Source organism: Phacochoerus africanus, chromosome 15 (assembly GCF_016906955.1).
Source record: "Phacochoerus africanus isolate WHEZ1 chromosome 15, ROS_Pafr_v1, whole genome shotgun sequence".
NCBI classification, from domain to species: Eukaryota; Metazoa; Chordata; class Mammalia; order Artiodactyla; family Suidae; genus Phacochoerus; species Phacochoerus africanus.
The window spans coordinates 82386343-82406016 of NC_062558.1; the positions used below are offsets into that span (position 1 = coordinate 82386343).

At 57.5% G+C, this 19674-nt stretch overlaps 1 protein-coding gene across 5 annotated transcripts in view; it reads left to right on the forward strand.

The window, feature by feature from the left end:
* Positions 1-19674, forward strand: part of ZMIZ1 (zinc finger MIZ-type containing 1) — a 192404-nt gene that overhangs the window by 122566 nt on the left and 50164 nt on the right. The window contains exon 1 of one of the 5 annotated variants that reach the window (XM_047762416.1): positions 466-777. The exons of the other annotated variants lie outside the window; for them this stretch is intronic. The gene's annotated coding sequence lies outside the window, so the exon portion shown is untranslated. Of the gene's footprint in view, positions 1-465; positions 778-19674 lie in introns of those variants that run through there. 5 annotated transcript variants of the gene reach the window in all.

Genomic DNA, 19674 nt, shown 5'->3' on the forward strand with positions numbered 1-19674 from the left:
GGGCGGCGGGTGGGCTTCCAGGGGTGTCTGCTCAGCTCAGCGCCAGGCGGACAGGCTAGAAGGAAGAGGCCGTGGCCACCACAGGATGCAATGTCAGGAAGGCAGCAGCTCCCGGGGCGGGGCCGCGCGCAGCAGCCGCCCCCGGCTTCCCTACCGCCTCTGGCTCCAGGGCACAGGAACTCCCCGAAGTCTGGGAGCTCGAGCGTACGTGCGCCCGCTCACCCTGCCTCGGGGAATCCCAGGGGTGGCAGTGGCCTCTGTGCCAGGGACGATGCCAGGCCGCTTGCCTTCTCCGTCCCCTAACCCGTTCCGAAAATCCTTTAAACCGGGTCGCAATCCGGATGCCCCAGTCCTGCCCCGCCCCCTCCCCTCCCCCGGGCCGAAGCCACCTCCAGGCCAGTTCCCTCTTCCGCCCCCACCCCGCCTTGGACCCTCATTAGCATGACCACTTAGGAGGGTTCTCTGGGGGGCGGGAGACACCCGAAGTCAACCGCCGCCCGCGCCTTCCCGGCGGCCCCCTCGGGCGGCAGCGTTCCGGGAGACCCACTCGCACAAGTGTTGCTTCCAATTAATTGCTTGGACGGGGGAGGGAAGGGGGCCTGGTCGCCGCCCCCGCCCGGAGGCTAGAGCGCTGCTCGTCGGGTCGTGCGTTCGCTCGGCGGCGGCGTGCACCAGCACCACCCCTGCGTGCAAGTTTGAAATGTGAGCTGCCTCCGATTCATACTCGCTCGCGCTCCCTCTCAGCAAAGTGGCTGGGCCGACGGTCTGCGCGCGCGAGTGAGTGCGGGCGGCTGGCTGGGGGGCGGGGGTGCGGACGGCGAGGCTGGCGGGGCGGGGAGGGCGCGCGCGAGCCAGGGCTCCCTGGAGACGCCGAGGCAGGTCTGCTAGCCTTTCATCTTCCTCCCGCGCTCCTCCTCCTCCTTCCCCTCCCCCCCGCCGCAGCGCGCCTGGCCTCCCCCGAGCCCCCAGCCCCACGAGGCTGAACAGAGGGTGGGTGATCTCGCGGACTAGGTACCCGGCGCGCCGCGCGGGGCGCGGGCCGTGGGAAGTTTCGTTGGCGCGCCCCTTGCGCCCCCGCCCCCCGCGCGCCCCCGGCCCATCCCCGTCCCCGGAGGGCTGTCGCTTGCGCCCGGGCGCGCGGCTGGCTGCCTCCTCGGCGGCGGCGGCGGCCCCATTAGCGGAGCCTCCGCCTGTGATTGGCTTCGCCCGGGAAGCTGGAGACGGGCGATGAATAATTGATGTGTGCGGTGCGGTAGCCGGACGGCGGCGGCGGTGGCGGGCAGCAGCGAGCGAGAGCGCGGGAGCCGGAGCGCCCTCGGAGCGGGCAGCGCGGAGCGAGCGGGCGCCGGAGCCGCCCGGGCCCCCGCGCCGCCGCCGCCGCCGCCGCCCCGGCGCGGAGCGGGGATGCAGGCGGCGCCCGCTGCCTGCGCGCAGCCTTTGTTCGGCGCCGGCTGAACCCTGCCCGGAGTCGCTCGCCTCGGCCGTCCCCAGCCGAGCCCCAGCTTCCCGCAGGCGCCAGGGCGGGTCCGCGGCCGGTGCAACTTCCAGGTAAGTGCGGGGCCGGAGGGGTCGGCACCCGGGCGCCCGCAGGCTGGGCCCCGGCTTCCCTCCGGGAGCGGGGGTGAGTGTGCGTGCCTGTGTGTGACAGAGGAGGGCCGGTGCATTGTGGGTAGCACCGTGTGCTGCATGGTGTCAGCCCGAGGCTTGGCCGCGAGTGGCACCGGCGTGCACCGGGCCCGTTTTGTGTGCCCACACTGGGGGCCCTCGGTCTTTTCCGGGCCCTGGGGCCAGGGTGCTCCCTCATCTCTCACTCCCGAAGGTGAAGTGTTGGCTCTCTAGCAGACATTTTACGAGGCTCTGTCCTCAAAAGGCTTCTGTTGCAAAATAAGAATCGGCCAGGAAGCCTTCGGGGAAGGCAACGGCCAAGGGTCCTTAACTTCAAGCTGTTCCATTGTCAGGATACAGCCCTAATGCTGAAAGCGCCCCAAGACCCCCATGGGCGCTGGTGATCCACCATTGCAGTAAGGCGCCCTGCGGAGAGGTGGTGGGTGCAGAATAGACTTCTGACAAGTGTTTGCTGGGCAGGCAGCTGGAGGAGGAGGAGAAATAGGTTTGCACTCGAAGGCAGGAAGGGGCCTTTCTGGGGGTACCTGACACCAGTCTCTGAAGATCTTGGAGATCTTTAAGACGTTGGAGAGAGGGTTTTCAAGCCTGGGTTGAAGGTCTGTCTTGGTGGTCAGAAGCACGTGGTTTTGGTGTTGGGGTCTTACAACCCTTGGTGCCTGGGGCATCAGATTCCTGATGTCCAACTGGAAGCCACCTTGAGTGAGACTGGGAGAGGTCAGGCTGTTTTCCCCTGTCCTAACCCTCTGAATCAGTGAAAGGAGGTGGTGCCTCCAGAATGGGGTTTAGGAGACCGTCACTTTCAGGATGGGGGCCTGGGTCCTCTGCCCTTGACCGTCAGGCTGGACTGGCAGATGGGTGCTAGGCATGGCTGGTAGCTCCTCCAGCAGGAAGGTCTTGTGAGGCAGCTGGCAAGGAGTTGGTACCAGAGAGCTTCTTAAGGCCCATCCTCGAGAGTGGGCCACAGAGTGGGCCAGAAATCTGCTTGGGGAATGAGTTAGAGCAGGCAGGGTTAGGCACCCTGAAAGCGGGGTGATCCCAGATGGTATATAGGGCCTCAGGCCCCTCCAGTTCTGGGGATCTGGGAGGAAAGCTCATCTCCCATTCACTACAGAGCAGAAAGCCCTGTCCCACCACAGGGGATGTGGGGGAGTGAGTCTTGGAGTCCACGTGGCTACTAGTAAGCCTGTTCCCCTTTTTTGTATATTAGCCAGGCAGTGACTACCCCCCAACTAGCAGGATTCAAGTCCCCTCGAGCTATTTTTATGCTGAACTTCCTTAGTGAGAAACCACCAAACAGCGATGCTTTGGTGAGAATCTGGGTCTTTACCGGAAGCAACTGCCTGCCCAGAGTTTGAGACTTGCTTCCTAATGCTGTCTCCACCCCTCTGCACAGCCTCCCTCTCGACCAGAGCCCCTTCATCTCTCCCTCTCTCTCTTTTGCCTCCTGGTTCTCATCACAGCCTATGCACTTGGGAGTCTTGTTTCAGGTGGGAGAGCTGAAGGGACTTGGGAGTCTTGTTTCAGGTGGGAGAGCTGATGTGCCCAAGACCACCCAGCGGGGGACAGAGGAAGGCAGCAGGAGCATAGCCTTGACTGTGAGCTCCTTGAAGCCAGGGGCCATGTGTTACTCATCACAGGATACACTGCCTGGCAGGTGGTGGACGCTCAGGGACTGCTGAGCAACTGCATGAGCTGAAAGCTGGCCACATGCTGCTTCCCCTGTGGGAATAGGGAGGTAATGGAAAGAGGTACATCAGTACTGGCCGAGTACTAAACAGCCAGGCCATGCTCAGTCCCTGGGAGCTCCAAGGATGAGTTCTGATGTCAGCCAGTCAGAGAGAGGAGACTCTCCCACAAATGTTCCACCAGAGTCCCTATCCAGGAGCTTCCCGATGACTCTTGCTGGGTCACGCTCCAGGGAGTAGGGATGGCAGAGCTGTGATTAGAACTGCGCCGTTCAGTTTGGTACTCCTAACCATGTGTGGCTGTTTATAAACTTAGATTAATTAAAAGTTCAGTTTCTCATTTTCACCAGCCACATTTCAAATGGTCAGCAGCCACATGTGGCTGGTGCCTACCAGCCTGGGCAGCTCCGATCACAGAACATTTCCACGGTAGCAGAAAGTTCCATTGGACAGCTCTGGCCTAGGCTGGAGATTTAGGGCAGAAGTGAGGTGAGGACACTAGACCAGAGCCCACAGGTGTGACAGTGCAGGTGAGGACACTAGACCAGAGCCCACAGGTGTGATAGTGCAGGATGAGTCGGTTGGTAACAGGGACCTTCCGTTTCCTGGCACTGTATTTTCCGACAGCCTCTCAGTGAGGGGAGCATAGATAAGCCAAGTGCTCCCACTTAGCATAACAGAGAGCTGAGATTCAGTTTTGCCCAAGGTCACCCAGCAAGTGGCATGAACCCCAGGTCTCTGACTCCTCCTCCAGAGCAATGCCACCCAGCAGAGGTCAGCCAGGGGGCAGGGGTGGGCAGCGGTCCCAGGAGTAGCCTCAGACCTCCCTGAGGACTGTCTTGGTGCCCGGTAGGCGTCAGTCTCTGTGAAGTCATCCATCGATCGGGCGGGAGAGCCAGCTCAACCCTGAGTCCCGAGGAACAGAGAGTTCTGTGCTGGCAGAGCAGAGAGAGGGAGAGAGGCTCTCGGGCGAGGGAGGTGTTTACCTCGATCGAAGTAGCTTTGGTCCTAAGGGAGAGGCTGGCTCTTCTCTGCAGGGAAGGACCCCGTCAGTGGGGCCGTGGCCGAGTTCATTAGCACCACCCCAACGGGGGGTGTGCCAACCGCAGCAGGGAGAAGAATGGGGGCATACCCAATTCCTTGGCTAACACAGGATATCCTTTGCTCCATTCTGCCAGGGCTGCTGCCCCTCATGTCACAGGGTGTTGGCGATGCCACACTTACCCTTGCTTTTCTGGAAGCCTCAGCTGCAGGAGGAACTCCCCCAGGGCCTGGCAGAGAGGCAGCAGCCTCACAGGGGAGCCTGCTCAGGGAAAAACAAGGCCCCTACGCTGGAAGCACTTCCAGCCTCTCTGGGAGCTCCTGGGCTAGAGGGGCAAAGGGACTTCCTTCTGCAAGGTCACCTGGCAGGGCAGACCTGGGGTGGAGCTGGTGCCCTCTCATGGTCACTGCAAATCCCAGTCTGCCATTTTAAACTTGAGGTTTATATAAGATGTAATGGTGCCTTGCTTCACTTTCTTCCTCCAGCCCTGTGAGGTCACTTTGTCTCTAGCTTTGCTCCTGTGTCCTTAGGTGCCCCCCCCCCAAACCCCTAGCAGCAAGCCTCCAGCTCCCCTTTGCCCTGAGCTGACCGAAGAGGGAGGTCTGAATAGGGGCTGGCTCTCTGCCAGGGACCCCAGCACACCCAAGAGGGGGTCTTCAAGGCCCATCCAGGGGAGCTTGAGGATAAGAGGATCTTTGGGGACAGTCCCAAGTTCCAAGTCCCCTTGAATGAGGTGGGGGTGGTGTTCAGGGCCCCTGCTTTCTGTGCCTTTCCCTGCAGCCACCTCCTGGGGACGCTCACACTACAGTCCATCTCCAGAGTCTCATGTGCCGAGTGCCCTGCAAAACTGACTGGCAGCCGGTCCTCAGCATCAGACTGGGCCTCCAGGCGGTCTGCTGCCCTCCTGCCCAAAAGTCGCCCCAGCCATGGCACCAAATCCTGCTTGGAGCCCCTACAACCCTGTTGGGTTCTCCAACTTCCCCCACCTACCCTGGGGGCAAAGCCAAGCCTCACACCCAGGACAGTTAGTGGGTGCTTTGTGCATGTGTGGCAAATGAAGGACGGGACTTTGGCCAGGATACCACATTCCCTGAGGCCGAGGCTCCCCAGTCACCCTGGAGATTCAGTAGCTGTGGGGTAGGGCCCAGCCTCTGTGATTTGGCCTTGGTTTTGTAAAGTCCCTGCAGGTAATTCTGATACTGTTGGTAGCAGCATGGCTCCCAGGGCCTAGTGCTCAAGTGATAACATCTGTGATCTGGTGCCAAATTAGTGTGTGACCTTTGGCAAGTCACTTCCCTCTGGGGGGACCTCTCTTCTCATCTCTGAGAGACTCCACTCCAAGAGTGCTAGAGAGAGAGAGAGTGTGTGTGTGTGTGTGTGTGTGTGTGTGTGTGGTGAGGAGACAGGCAGCAGAAAGAGGCTTAGCCCTGCCTTTGGATGCTACCGCCAGCACTTGAAGATGCAGCAGAGAATATTAAGGTTCACCAGGGCGAGGAGAATTGAATGAATAGAGGCTTATGCTCCCTCCACCCTAAGAGCTGTGGAAGGCAGGGGGAAAGTGATGGCTTTGGAGCTGGGGTAGCCCGAACCTCTTCCCAGGCGGCCCTTGATTTTGGAAATGGGGAGGATTTGGGCCTTGGGTGGAAAGGGGAACAAATGTCAGGCCGTCCCTCCAGGTGAAGCAGCGGAGGTAAGCATGAGAGGTGGAGCCACTGCTGAAATAGATCTGACCCCTGGGGCCAGGGGAGCCACAGAGACCCTGGGGACTCCAAGGGCTTCTGGGAGCAGGGATGCTGCTGGGTCGAGGCAGGAATCTGTGCAGGGAAGTGGGGGAGCCCTGCGAGGCTGCAGCTCTGCTGTGGGAATGTCCCTGCCTCTGCTGACGCAATGGAAAGCGTGTCTTGTTGCAGGGTTCCTGTTCTGCGGTTGCCCGTGGTGGGGGGCGAGGGTAGCCAGCTCTTCTGAGGAGGCCTGGAACTTGGTAGAACTTGTCCAGGCCTCCCCCCTGCTGTCTCCTAGGGAAAAAAAAAAAAAAAAAAGAGAGAACTTCATTTTGTGGAATCTGCTCCCAGTCCCTCGAGGGTTACAGCCACACCCGGGAGGGTTCCCTGGGACTGAGACTTGAGGTGAGAGGTGACAGGGGACAGCCTCTGGACTGGTGGGAGTTTGGCCTCACACCCCCTCAATGCCTTCGCAGTCAGAGCTTCAGGCCACTGTTGATTTATACGCACCCTGACCGCCCCCCAAGAGTGTGATCTGGTTGGCAGATTCACAATGCACAGATTTGATGGCCTCTGGTGCAGACCCTACGCAGGGGAGGGAGGGCAGTGGGAAATGGGGAGGGGCACATTTCAGGGGGAGGGGAAAAAAGCCCAGGGAGCCATTCTTTCTATCACCTCTTTTCCACCCTGCCACTTCCAGGCCCAGCTCAAATGTCGTCAGCCAGGAGGTCTTCCCTGGTCCCCTGCCCCCAGCACACACGCACACCCCCAACCCTGTCTCCTGGCTGTCTTGTTCACTCCTTTGTATGTCTGGAACCCACAACCTTACATTAGTCTGTTTGATGTGGTCATTTGACCACCAGGTGCCATCCCCACCAGGTTGTAAGTTGCTGGACAGGCTGTCCATGACTTGTTTCAGTGTTGGGTACTCAGTTGATATCTCTTAAGTGACCAGCCCGGGCATGGGTGGATTGCAGCAAAAGCAGTCACCCAGGAAGAAATAGAGAGGTCCGAGCTCTTGGTCCAGCTCTGGCTTCCCAAGTTGACCATGTGATATGCAAGGGCCTTTGCCCTTCTCAAGGCTCCACCTGCAGGAAGAATCACTGGACATGCTGTGTTATCTGATAGAAAGACCACTAGCCCCATGTGGCTATTTAAGGGCATATTAGATAAAGTGCAATGAGATGTTCAGTGCCTCCGTCACACTAGCCACGTTTCCAAGTTCTCAGTAGCCCCATGGGGCTGGTGGCTGCCATATTGGATGGTGCGGTGGTTGAACATTTCCATCCTCCCAGAAGGTTCTTTTGGACAGTGCTGGAGGGTCTCTCAAGGGCCTTGTAGCTCTGTCATCATGGACCTATAGAGTGACAGGGCCCCAGGGCCTCTGTCTGCCTTTCTGTTAGCAGCTCCTACCCATCCCCCCTCTATGCACAGGGCCCTGGACTTCCCCGCTATCCTTTCTGTGAAGCACAGGGCCCCGCAGGATTTCCCTGCCTTGCACCACCCCCACCCCACCCCCACCCCCACCCCCACCCCGGGTTCTTTAAATGAGGCCGCCCAGCAGCCTTCCCAAGACAGCATTGGGGAGTAATTATGAAACCCACATCTGTCGTTTACTGGGTGACTTTGGGCAAGTCACTTCACTTCTCCAAGCCTCTGTCTCCTAATGAAGAAAACAGGGCTGCCCGTACCAGCCTGGCCAGGCAGGGTGGTACTAGGCAGTGAATGAGATGGGGGGTCTTGGTGTCTGGCTCCCCGTAATTGCCCTCCTTACTATCAGGTTGACTTCTGTACCCTTGCAGTGTCTGATTAGCTCCCAAGCCAGCTAGCCTTTTGGTTTCTCTTGAGGTTCCCAGCTCAAGAGCCTGGGTTCTTCCTTGCCCGGCCACACCTCGGGCCTCCGTTCCCTTTTTGCAAAGGTGTTCCCCATGCTGTGCATTGTGAGCCTGTGGCTGCTAGAACAGGAGAGCCTGAGAAGGGGCGCAGGGGTGCCTGCTGCTTGTTCTGTCCCCATGAGAGGCTGCAGGGCTCCTCCCCGCCCCCTCCGCTGGTGGCCGTTTGGTGTCCTAGCCCTGGAGGAAGGGTGGCTGGGCCAGCACAGACGCCCACTTTCATTTCCTTCTTGAGGAAGGAGCCGTAAGTCTACACCTCGGACTCCTGAAGCCCTCTGGCTGACTTGCCCAAGAACTTCTCCTTTCTCAGGTCCACGGATCATTTATTGGGGTCTATGAGCCCCCAGCTTGTGGAGGGTACATTTTCTGGGCAGAGGATCTGTGAGCCCTGTTGTGTTGAGGTAACTCCTGGGGCCCAGCAGCCCAGAGAACATGGGCTGGCAGATCCAGGCCCCACTTCTCGCTGTCCACATGGCTCCTGAAAGGAAGCTCCCAGGAGCCAGTACGTGGCTTCATCTCACACCCCAGGATTTGACAAATGCTGGGTGCACCTTGAGAGGCACAACAGCACTCAGGCCCAGCCTAGGAGGCTGAGGTGGCCCCAGGTCTCTGGGAGCAGACTACATGCAGGGAGAGTGGAAGGGCAGCTGGGGCATGGGGCCATGTGGCTTCCTGGGGCTTTTTCTCCGGGGGGGGCAGGTTGAGGAGGTGAGAGCTGGGCATTTCCAGGGCAGTGGATATGGGGGCACATGCTGGGGGAAAGGAGTACATAGCCCTCCTGTGCCCTCCCCCCACATTAGGGGCTCAGGGAAACTCCGAGTAACCTTGAAGCCAACAGCCCCCTGCCTCCCCTGGGCCCTGAGAGCTTGTGGCCTGGCTCTGGGCTCAGGCCTCCCTCACTGCTGCTGAGAGGAGCTTGTGGCTTCAACCCTCCCGTGTGTCTGCTTTTCATGTGCCAACGTCAAGCCCCCAAAGGGCCTGGGCAGTCCTGGGGAGGCCCTGGAGGGAGCCATACCAAGCCCCCCACCCCCACCTTACTGGACAGAGGGCAGCCTTACCCCTGCGTCTCTAATGACTTCTGGGTGCCCCCTTCCCGCCCCAGGGGGGCAGCCCAGCCCATGGAGGGAGGCACCCAGAGGTCAGTGTCAGGACAGATGAAGGGGCAAGGGCCAAGCACAGGTCCTGGCTCCTCCCATCCAGACCACTCTGACCCTTGCAGCGGGAATGGGTCCTCCACTCTCTGACATGGCCTTGCCCCCAGGTGCCGGTGAGCAGCAGACAGGCCTGGTAAGGAAGAGGGATCATCCCCACCCAGCTGCCCTCCTGACCCCACCCCACCCGCACCCCCTGTGAGCCGAGCCCCCGCAGCCTACCTGCCCGGCATTAAGCCTCCCAGCATCGGGCCTGTCAGGGGCGGATAATCCTCTCAGAGCTTTGCATGGTGTTGTACCTTCTCCAAGAAATGCGTTTGATGACCTGGATAAGATCTTTTTCCTCGGGTTACAACCTCCTGGCCTCCTCGATGGCGATTTCCTCCCAGGCTATGGCTTCCTGATGGCCCCTCCTCTCCTGGGAGTGTGGGGTGTTCCCCGTGGAGCCCTGAGGGCCCCTGCCCAGATAGCGGGCTCAAGACAGGCCTGCCACACAGAGGCTGGGTTCCCCCGATGCCTCCCTGGTCTTAGACATCTGTTACCTGAAGCCTTGCTGGCACCCACCCCACCCCACCCCCGGGTGACCTGGAGCTTGTGATTCCCCTCTGCCACTTGAGTCGCCTCTTCTATAAAATCCCCCTGCCCTCACCCACACCTCACAGGCCTGTTATAACAGCAGGAGTCCCGGAGCAGGCATCCTGCTGAGACACTATCCACTAACCCGTGCCCTCCTGACATACCTGCTTAGTCAGACACACACCTGTGCCCCCTCTGGGTTCACCATGCCGTAAGCTCCAGCCTTCAGTTTGCCCTGGAATGTGTTATTTCTTCACGTTTGACACTATAGCTCATTCAGGTTTGCATGCTCCACATCCAAACGGGCAAAAGGCACATACTAATGTGTTTCGAGTGAGTGAATGAACAAATGAAGAGCTGGGCTTCGGGTGGGGCAATGGGGGAAAGTGGAAAAACAGGGTCCTTGCCCTTTGGGAGCTTAAAGTCCCCAAAGGAAGATGGCAGCGCTGGAAGGCACCGGGTGTGCAGGGCCATGTGTGAAGTGGAAGTGTGCCTGTTTCGGGAGGGGGCGGGGAGGGTGCAGAAAAATATAAGATGGAACATTGGGAAATGTTACCTGGGGTTTGCATCTGTGTGCATACATCGTGTATCCACGTGGATGGACATACCTGTGTCCGTGTGGACGTGGACGGGAGGCTCACACGTTGAATGATTGTTGGATGTGTGTACATGATATTCTCGTGGGTTTGTTCGATTTGTGAACACGGGGGATGTTGGGAGTATCTGTGACATGGAGGGGCACCTTGAGAGCCGGACGGTGTCTGTGTGCAAGGATTAACATGTCCTGATCCCTTTGGGGCATGCAAGCGCCTGCACCCTCCCTCTCCACCATGCTTGGCAGTGTCAAGGAGAGGGAAGGCCAGCCTGTGTGTGGTTGTGTGACTCCTGGCAAGTTACTGAAGCCCTGAGATGTCTCAGCCCCCACAGAAACAGTGCTGGTGATAGTAGTGACCTCAGTGGCTCTGAGGACCTACCGAGTCCATGTGCCTGGCACAAAGGATGCATTTTATAAATGTTAGTTGTTAGCATGGTGCTTGGGTAGGAGGGCTGGTCCCCCAGCTGGCCTGGGGGCCCAGGATAAAGGCAGTCACTGCACCTGGCCATGTCCTTCCGCTTCTGCAGTGCAGACACACCCTTGGCGCACTCAGACCAGAGGGCAGACGTGGAGCTCTGAGAGGGAACTGGCTCTGAGCCGCTAGGCATGTTCCTCCTCCCTCGAGAAGGCCAAGGGCATCTGGCCCAGCAGCCCTTCTCGCTGCACTACTCCAGGGACTGGGGGAGGGGCCTGGGAAGGCTCGCAAGCGCTGACCCCAGAAGGCCCTTCCCATCCTCGGGCCCTTCCAGACCTTCAGGAAAGGGCGTTTTGTGGCTTCCCAGGGAAATCAGCCCTGGCTCTTCACAACTTCCTTTCTGCCTGTGGCAGGAATGGCAGAATTCTGTGAATATACTCAGAGCTTCCTGAGAGAGACTTTAGGGGGTCCGTGTTTCAGAGCACTGTAGAGTCAAGAAACCACCTGGGAGTTCCCGTTATGGCTCAGTGGTTAACAAATCCAGCTAGGAACCGTGAGGTTGCAGGTTCAATCCCTGGCCTCACTCAGTGGGTTAAGGATCCAGTGTTGCCGTGAGCTGTGGTGTCGGTCACAGACGCGGCTCAGATCCCACGTGGCTATGGCTGTGACCTAGGCCGGTGGCTAGAGCTCCAATTAGACCCCTAGCCAGGGAACCTCCATATACCTCGGGTGCGGCCCTAAAAAGACAGAAAGACAGAGAGAGAGAGATCACTGGGAAGTCACTCGCCTCTCAGGAGTGACTTTCCCCATCTGAAAAATGGGGTGGTTGATTCCTGACCTACTTAGCACCGGGATTAAAGTCCAGACTGGGTTTCTGAGCCCTCACGGCCCTGTCTCCTGGGCGCAGAGCCTGGGCAAGGAGCACTTCCCTCAGTCAGCTTGGCCCCCTCTCAAGCTGGCCCTGGCACCTTCCTGCTGATCCTCCGCCTCCTGTCACAGCTGTGCGAGCTCACCTGGACCGCTGTTCCCCTTTGGGGGTTTGGATGGGAAGGAGGACACCCTGGCCAGGTGGTCTTACCTTACTCTCTTGACCCAGGGTCCTGTTTACTAAGTACACAGAGGTCAGAGGTTGGCTCAGGTTTACAAGGTAGAACAGGGAGCACAAATATCTGATGTTTCTAAAGCACTTTAAGGTCCAGAAAGGTGCTTTCACCTGTGTGATACCATCCCTCCCCTGGGAGGGCGGGGGTAGAGTTGCCACTAACATTGGGCAGACAGGGGGCTGAGGGTAGATGGGGGTTGTCAGGGTGGAGTTGAGGCTCCAACTCTGGCTTACCACCTTCAGATTCAAGTTTTTGGTGCCCACCAGAGACCCTCCCGTCCATTTCACTGGCACTGCCTGAGCGAGTGTGGGGTTCAGACCACAGGATCCAGGGCTTGATTAGGGGCTCCTGCTATGAGACCATGACCCTAAAAGGTAATCCATCTTCTGATCGCCCAGCATGCCCTGTGTGGACGTGCAAGCCTGGGCGTGTACCCGTACTCGCGCTCACACACACATGCACACACACGCACAAACTCCCCGCCCTTGTGGGGCAGGGGGCCCCTCTCCATTTAGACAACTTCATTGTAGCTTAAATTCTCATTTTAGCCAACTTTGTTTTTAATGTTGAACAACTATCACTTGTTTGTATATACTTCAGAAGCAAAGTCCCTCCGGAGAAGCAGTCTGTTTTCTTAAGCTGAATCCTGGAAGTCCAATTAGGAGCGATTGTTCCACTTCTAAGGTTTTCCAGCAGCTGCCTGGCATGCCCCGCTGAGCCCCTAATTAGGCAGCCAGGGCGCCCCAGCTCAGGGCCCAGCCTGGCTGAGGGTGCCTGTTTGAGGGCCAGGCCAGGGTAAGTTCAGGGCCTGAGCTCAAACCGAGGAGGTCCTGCTCCATTCGAGAGGGGGTCCTCTGCTCCATTCGAAGAGGACCGAACTTACCACCCTGCATCCCAGGGCCCCGGCTGCCTCTGAGGACAACATGCAGGGCAGGACAACAGAGTCAGGGCGCGCTGGGTTTGAAGGAAGCCACCTCATTGGGTCAGGGTTGGCCTTCCTGCCCACACTGAAGCGGGTGGGAAGATTGCCAAGTTGCTCCTCTTGCTCTGGGTACTGGGAGGTCACCTGTGATAGGGCCCAGCCTGCCTGTCACCCGTTCACTGTTGTTTTACTGGGCTTATTAGAGCCAGGTCCTGCATCACAGTTAGCATGACGCTCAGTAATGTGGGGCCAGCCAAGTGGGGAACGGCTCCTCTGGAGAGGGGGAGGCAGAACCACGAAACACAGAGGGCCGTTCAGGCAGGTAGAGGGGGCAGGAGCGGCCAGGAAAGCCGGCAGAGGTGAGGGGGCGTCAGGCCTGAAGGCTTTGGAATCCAAACACCTAATATTTTTGGCCATAGTCATGTTTTCAGTACATTGCCCAATGGTCTCCATGCACTTTTGCTGGGGGAGAAGGGCATGTAGTTGAAAATAAACATGCCTGTAGCCACACTCAGCCTGCAGCCGAGGGGTTTGTCAGAACTGCACACACAGCTGGTGCCTGCTCCCTCCCTGCGGGGCCTTGGCCTCCAGCCTAGGCTGGCTCAGCCCCATGGTGCCATGGAGTGCCCGTGACTGCCAGGGGAGGCGCTGCCCCTTGCCCAGCCTGGGCCTGTTCCCTGCAGCCTCTGGGAGGTTCGGGTTTCTGCCTGCCAGGTGGGCAGCTCCCACCTTTCTTTGCAACACAGCTCGTAACGCTGCCCTGCTCCTGCCACCTGCGCCACCCAGGTGCCATCTGCCACCCTGTTTCTAGGCGGCAGGTAGGCAGCTGTGGGGTAGGGGCGAGGAAAGCACAGGCAGATCCCAGATGGGACAGGTAGGGGGCTCCAGCCCTGAGGGACAGGTAGTGCCTGGCCTGCCACCTGGCACCTGGGTGTCCCCACCTCCCCAGGAAAGAATGGGTGAGAGCGGGTCTGGTAAAGTGTGGGGGTGTGTAAGGGGGGGTCCTCCTTGCTCAGCATCTCTGCAGTACGGTCTGTCTGCCATCTCTGTGTGTATCCCAACATCTGACCGTCTCTTTCCCGAGCCTGGACATTCCCCAGGGCATCGCTGCCCACCTCCCTGTGTCTCTTCCCACCTGTGTCTCTGTGCCTCTCTGCCTGCACCTTCCACATCTCTCTCGCTGTCTCTGCATCTCTGTGTCCCTGCCTGTCTCTCTCAGTTCTGAGCTGGTGAGAGTGCCTTTGCCATCAGAGCCACCTCCCCCCACATGGGGTTGCTCTGCTTAATTTCATTTTCCCGGGGCTCTAACTCACAGAAATAAACCCTCCCTCCCCACCCCTGTACTTTTTTGATTTAACAAGCCTGCTGGAAAACAATAGTGATTTCCGCATCGATCATAAACAGAAGTGATTACCATACAATTACAGCCTGAACCATCAGCCTTGATGCAATCACTGAGACGCATTGTAAATAGGAAGACAATTGCCTGCAGAATTACCCCCAAATTGGTTTAAGTGGCAACAAAAGAGTGTTGGCATTTTGGGGGGTGGGGGGAATGCTGGTGGTCCTGGCAGCAGAGGGTCCCCACTGGCGTCTTCCTTGCCTTTGTGGAGGTGGCTTGCTAGGGAGAGCTGCCTGCCACTTTCCCCCACCTCATTCTTTTTCCTTTAGTTATTATTCCTTACCCATCTTGGCACTGTTTGTTATAAACTCATTTATACTAATGTGTGAGTGGCTGAGTATACTTTCAACCGGGACAGCGGAGAGGGTGTTCCAGGGAGGCCCATTCTCATCTCTGCCTCTTCCAGGTCACTTCATCCCTCTAGGCTCTTCTTCTGGCCTGGCTCCCACCCTGCAGCTTTCCCGTCCCATCTCCCAGCCTGGTGGTAGTCTCCCACCAGGAGCCTCCTGCCTTCGGTCCGAGGCAGCCCTCCCCGCTACAGCTGCAGCGTGTCTCCCACATCCTTCCCAGCCTCCCAGGCCAGCTGGAAGCCCCCGTGCCTGGCCCAGTGAGCAAGGGCAGCCCACTCCTGGGAACCTGCCAGCCACCCTTGCCGCAAGTTCCAAGCAGGGCTCACAAAGCAGGCCTCCGTTGACCTGGATCTGCCCCTTTCCAGCCTCTGGCTTTATGAACAGCAGGCCGTCTCTTGAATGTCTGGAGCTGGGACTCCTGAGTGCCAGCTGTTTCTGCAGGGGGTTGTCTTTGGCTGCGGAGGCGATTTCTTTCCAGGGTCGGGCTGCTCTGAAGTTACCGGGAAAGCTTGCCCACTGGCACACTTAGATTCTATCAGATTTGTCCAAATCCAGGTTAGGAGTGCTTTTGCATGTTCCATCTGATCCTCACAGAAGGATTAGCGTGTGCTGCTGATTTTATTCTCATTTTTGATGGAGGTGTGATGCAGCTGGCACCAGCTCACACAGCCTGCCAGTGAGGGGCGGGGTCTCGAGGCCCCTGCTGGAATGCGTGTTTCTAGACTCTGTCTCTCTAGCCTTTCCGGACACAGGATGCAGGCTGAGGGCTCTCACCTAGTCTCTGACCTGCCCCGAGAGCTTGAACCATACCGGTGATCTGAACAGGTCCCAGCGCGCCAACACTTATAGGTGCTGAGTTCGGCCCACACATTCATTGGCGCCTCTCATTCCCACCCCAGCCCTCTAAGGGACAATCAGGTCCTCATCAAGGGGACTCACTTAGGGCTCAGGTTTCTAATACAGAAGCCGGTTTGAACCCATGTCTGCCAGCCTTCCCGCCTGTGCTAACTGGCATCCTATAAAGCAGAAGGAGGCCTGGGCTCTAGCTGATCCACGTGTCACAAAGGCTGCCTGTCTGGTTGTCTCTGCCAAAGCCTCAGGGTGGGGCCACATCTAGAGTTGGTATATTTAGACCCCGAAGTTCTGTCAGCTGCCCCATCTCTGCCCTCTGAAGGGCCTCAGTGCCGCCTTAGGCCTGGCCAGAGGGACTGGGGCAAGCTAGGCAGGGCCTGGCTTGGGGGTGACACTGGGGATGACTGTGGAGTGTTCCTGTGTGCCCAGCATCCACCTCCTTGGCACTGCATTGAGATGAAACCAATCCAGAGGAGAAGCTGGCCAAAGTAGCCTCCACACACTGTGCTCAGTGCTCAGGGGAGAAGCTGCTGCCTCCTGCCTGCCCTGCCCACCTGCCTCACATGCCCCATCCTTGACCTTTGCTCCTGCTGTGCTTCTCCTGGGTAGCCAGGTGTTCAGTGGGAGGATAGGAGGTTCAGAGCCACAAAGACCTGGCCTCATGTTCTGCCTCTGCCACCTTATGGTCTTGCCATCCTTTCCTCTGAGTCTCGCTTCTTCTTTGCAATGGGAGTCTGCCCGCCCTGCTGGACAGGTGAGACAGCAGAGGTGACCATGTTATCAGATAACAGCTACTGTTACCCTTGGCCTCAGAATCCAGCCCTCCTTCAAGAAGGAGGGGGCCCAGCCTTCGGTGAACATTTGTCATGTGCAAAGCTTCCCGCTGGACATTTTAAGGCTGCCTGGTTGACCCTTTGCTACAACCCTGGAAAGGCAGCAACCACTCTATTGCTGAGCCCCGTGTGGCCAGTCACACTTAAATTTAATGAAGTAACATTCAGTACAACATAAAACTCAGCTCCTTGGGCACAGCAGCCACATGTCAAATGCTCAGTAGCCACGTGTGGCCCATGGCCCCTGTTTTGGGCAACGTGGATACAGAACATGTCCATCACTGCAGGAGTTCTGTTGGACAGGCTGCCCAGTGTTACCATCCCCTCTCATGGGTGTGAAGTCATGGACTAGATCATGTCACACGTCACACTCAGGTCCCAGCTGGAGGAGCAGGAGCAAGGATGCAAGCCCAGCCCCCTCAGCAGTATGACACATGGAGCTCTGCTTTGTTACCAGATCCCATACCTCCTCACACACCCTCCGTGGGCCCCTCAAGGGCAAGAACCATGTTTGCTCTGCACCCCAGTGCCTAGCTCAAGACCTACCCCAGAGTGGACATTTGGGGCAGTGTTTGCCGGGAGGGTGATGGAATGAATGACTGAGCGAGCACCGCCTGCTGGAACTTGGGGACACACTTCACTCCCCTCCTGCAGGAGGACGTGCAGAGCCAGCTGCTGAGGAGTGATGGATGGCCCCTCTCCCGAGATAAATGTGGCAGTCAAGGTAATCGGATTGTGTGTGACGGTCTCATTTGTAGGCGAGGGTAGGAAGCGCCCAGCCATGCCTCGCCCCAGCCGCCCATATTAGTTTAATCAAATGCCCAGTATCTAAATGACTGGGCCCCAGTGATGGATGGTGTGAGCTTTCTTAAATGCTGTTGCCCTGTCAAACCCAGCTTCTCAAGGCCCTGCCAGGCTCCTGGGCTCCCTCATTTGTTTTTTTTCTTGCTTGGTTATCTCTGCAGCGGGGCAAGGAAGGGGGTGCTGGGGCTCTTCTGCCTCTCTTAAGTCTGGTTTTTCATGGAGGAGGAGGAAGAGGCCAGAGCCGGGGGAGAAGTGAGATGGAGTCACCTTCCGCCGTATCTGAGGAGCCTTCCTGGGTGGCTGCAGGCAGTCTGGAGGAGCCTGACTCCCCAGAGCCCTTGAACCTGGGCCTCACCAGGCACTGTGTGACTTCTGTCTCGTGCAGATTCTCCCCTACCCTGTGCTTGCCTTTGCACTCCTTGATATATCAGAAGTTCTTCACTTTAATGTTGGGAGATTCTCACCTTTCCCTTATGGTTCATGGTTGTTGTGTCCTCTTTGAGAATCTTCTCCAATCCCAAGGTCATGGAGATATTCTCCTCTGTCATCTTGTAGACAGTGTATTCGTTTGCCCTTTTTTTTGGTCTGTAGTGTGATGGAGGGATCAAGTTTCCAGTCTGGTCATTCTGAGCTCTGAGCACCTGTTGTGTGCCCCAGACCAGGCTGGGTACCCAGGAGAGATAAGAGGTAGAAAAGACACAGTTCTGTCTTCTACAAATGACAGTCAGTTTGAGCTGAAATCTGTGTTCTTAAAAAGGAGGCTGAGCCCAGCATGTGTAACCCCCCACCTTTGGGTCAGAATGCAATATGCCTGTACGCCCAGGGCTTCCAGTGCAATTAATTTTCGCCTGTGTGTCAGGCGTTGTTCTGGGCACTGGGGATGTGGCAGTGAATGCAGGACATGGAAACCCATGCACTGGAATAGCTTTTGCTTCAGTGCAGGGAGTGGGGTATCAGATGAGAATAAGCTAAGAAGTAGAAGGTGGTAAGTGCCATGGAGAAAGATTGAGCAGGGGAGGGTAATACTCCCTAGACGGTGAGGGTGGTGTTGCCATCTACAAACTAGAAGGTCAGGGAAGCCCTCGCTGAGTAAGCTGGTAGGGGCTGAACCACATCCGTGTCCAGGGCAGGAACCTTCCAGGCAGCTGTTGCAAAGAGAGTGACAGATGTAAATGATGGGAATAACTTCGGAAGGCACACCGCTGGTGGGAGGAACTAAGCAACAAGACTGGGGAGGGGAGACTGCATTTTTCAGGACCTGCTTTTTCCCTACTTCAGTGTATTTCTAATCACACGCATCCATTACTTCTTCAAAAATTACCATTGAGGAGTTCCCATCGTGGCGCAGTGGTTGACGAATCCGACTAGGAACCATGAGGTTGCAGGTTCGGTCCCTGCCCTTGCTCAGTGGGTTAACGATCTGGCGTTGCCGTGAGCTGTGGTGTAGGTTGCAGACGCGGCTCGGATCCCGCGTTGCTGTGGCTCTGGCATAGGCCAGAGGCTACAGCTCCGATTCGACCCCTGGCCTGGGAACCTCCATATGCCGTGGGAGCGGCCCTAGAAATGGCAAAGGGACAAAAAAATAAAATAAAATAAAATAAAATAAATAAAAAATTACCATTGAAAAGTTAAGAAGGGGCGTTCCTGTCATGGTGCCACAGAAACAAATCCGACTAGGAACCATGAGGTTGCAGGTTCGATCTCTGGCCTCACTCAGTGGGTTAAGGATCCGGCATTGCCGTGAGCTCTGATGTATGTCACAGACGTGGCTCAGATCTGGTGTTGTGGGGGCTGTGGCATAGACCAGCAGCAACAGCTCCAATTGGCCCCCTAGCCTGGGAACCTCCAAATGCCGTGGGTGTGACCCTAAAAATATAATAATAATAAAAAAAAGGAAGGGTGCATGGGAAAATGTAACAATGAGGTGGAACCATCAGATGTAGTAGAAAAACTGTGGGTTTGGAGGCTTGCAAATGGGGGCCCTAATCCCTGTCCTGGCTTTTATCTGAAATGTTAGCTTTCTGAGGAGACTGTGCATTCACTTAGGTGAACAAAAAGTCATTTTATTAATGGAAAGTAAGTAGCTCCCACTCTGTTGATTGTCTTGGCTGGTTGTCATGGGGCAGTTTCCTTACTCTCTCTGAGCTCCAGTGTCCTCCTGGAAAATGGAAGTACTGATCCTGCCATCACAGGATTGTTAGGAAAATGAACAGAGAAAAGGCGCGTGTTAAGTTTTCTGCCTGGCCTGAAGGTGACCTCCCCGAGGGTGTCCCTAAGTGACCTGATCCTCCGCAAGGCAGAGAAAGAGAATCTGCCCCTGTCCTCAGATGTTCCCAGGGCTCGGGACCCCAGGAACAGCCAGGTCTGGATTCCAGCTCCCTGAGAGGTAGATGGATTTCCTCCGGCCCCCTAGGCTGACAGCCATCCACGACCCTGTGGCCTGCTGGGTGGTGACTTGTGGGACTGGCAGGCCCTTCAGAGCGCCCCCTCAGGCCCCAGTCTGCCCAACTGGTACCCGCTGGCCTGGGACCAGCTGGTCATCACCAGCTAGTCACCTGGTTCTGACGCCCCTCCCTGCCCCGGTGTCGCCTCTCTGGGTGCTCTGTGAATTTTTCATGGCCTCCCTCTGAGGCAGCAGGTAGAGAGCTGTTTCCTGCAAGGAGAGAGCAGGCGCCAGAGGGGGGAGGAGGCAGGGAGAGCTGCAT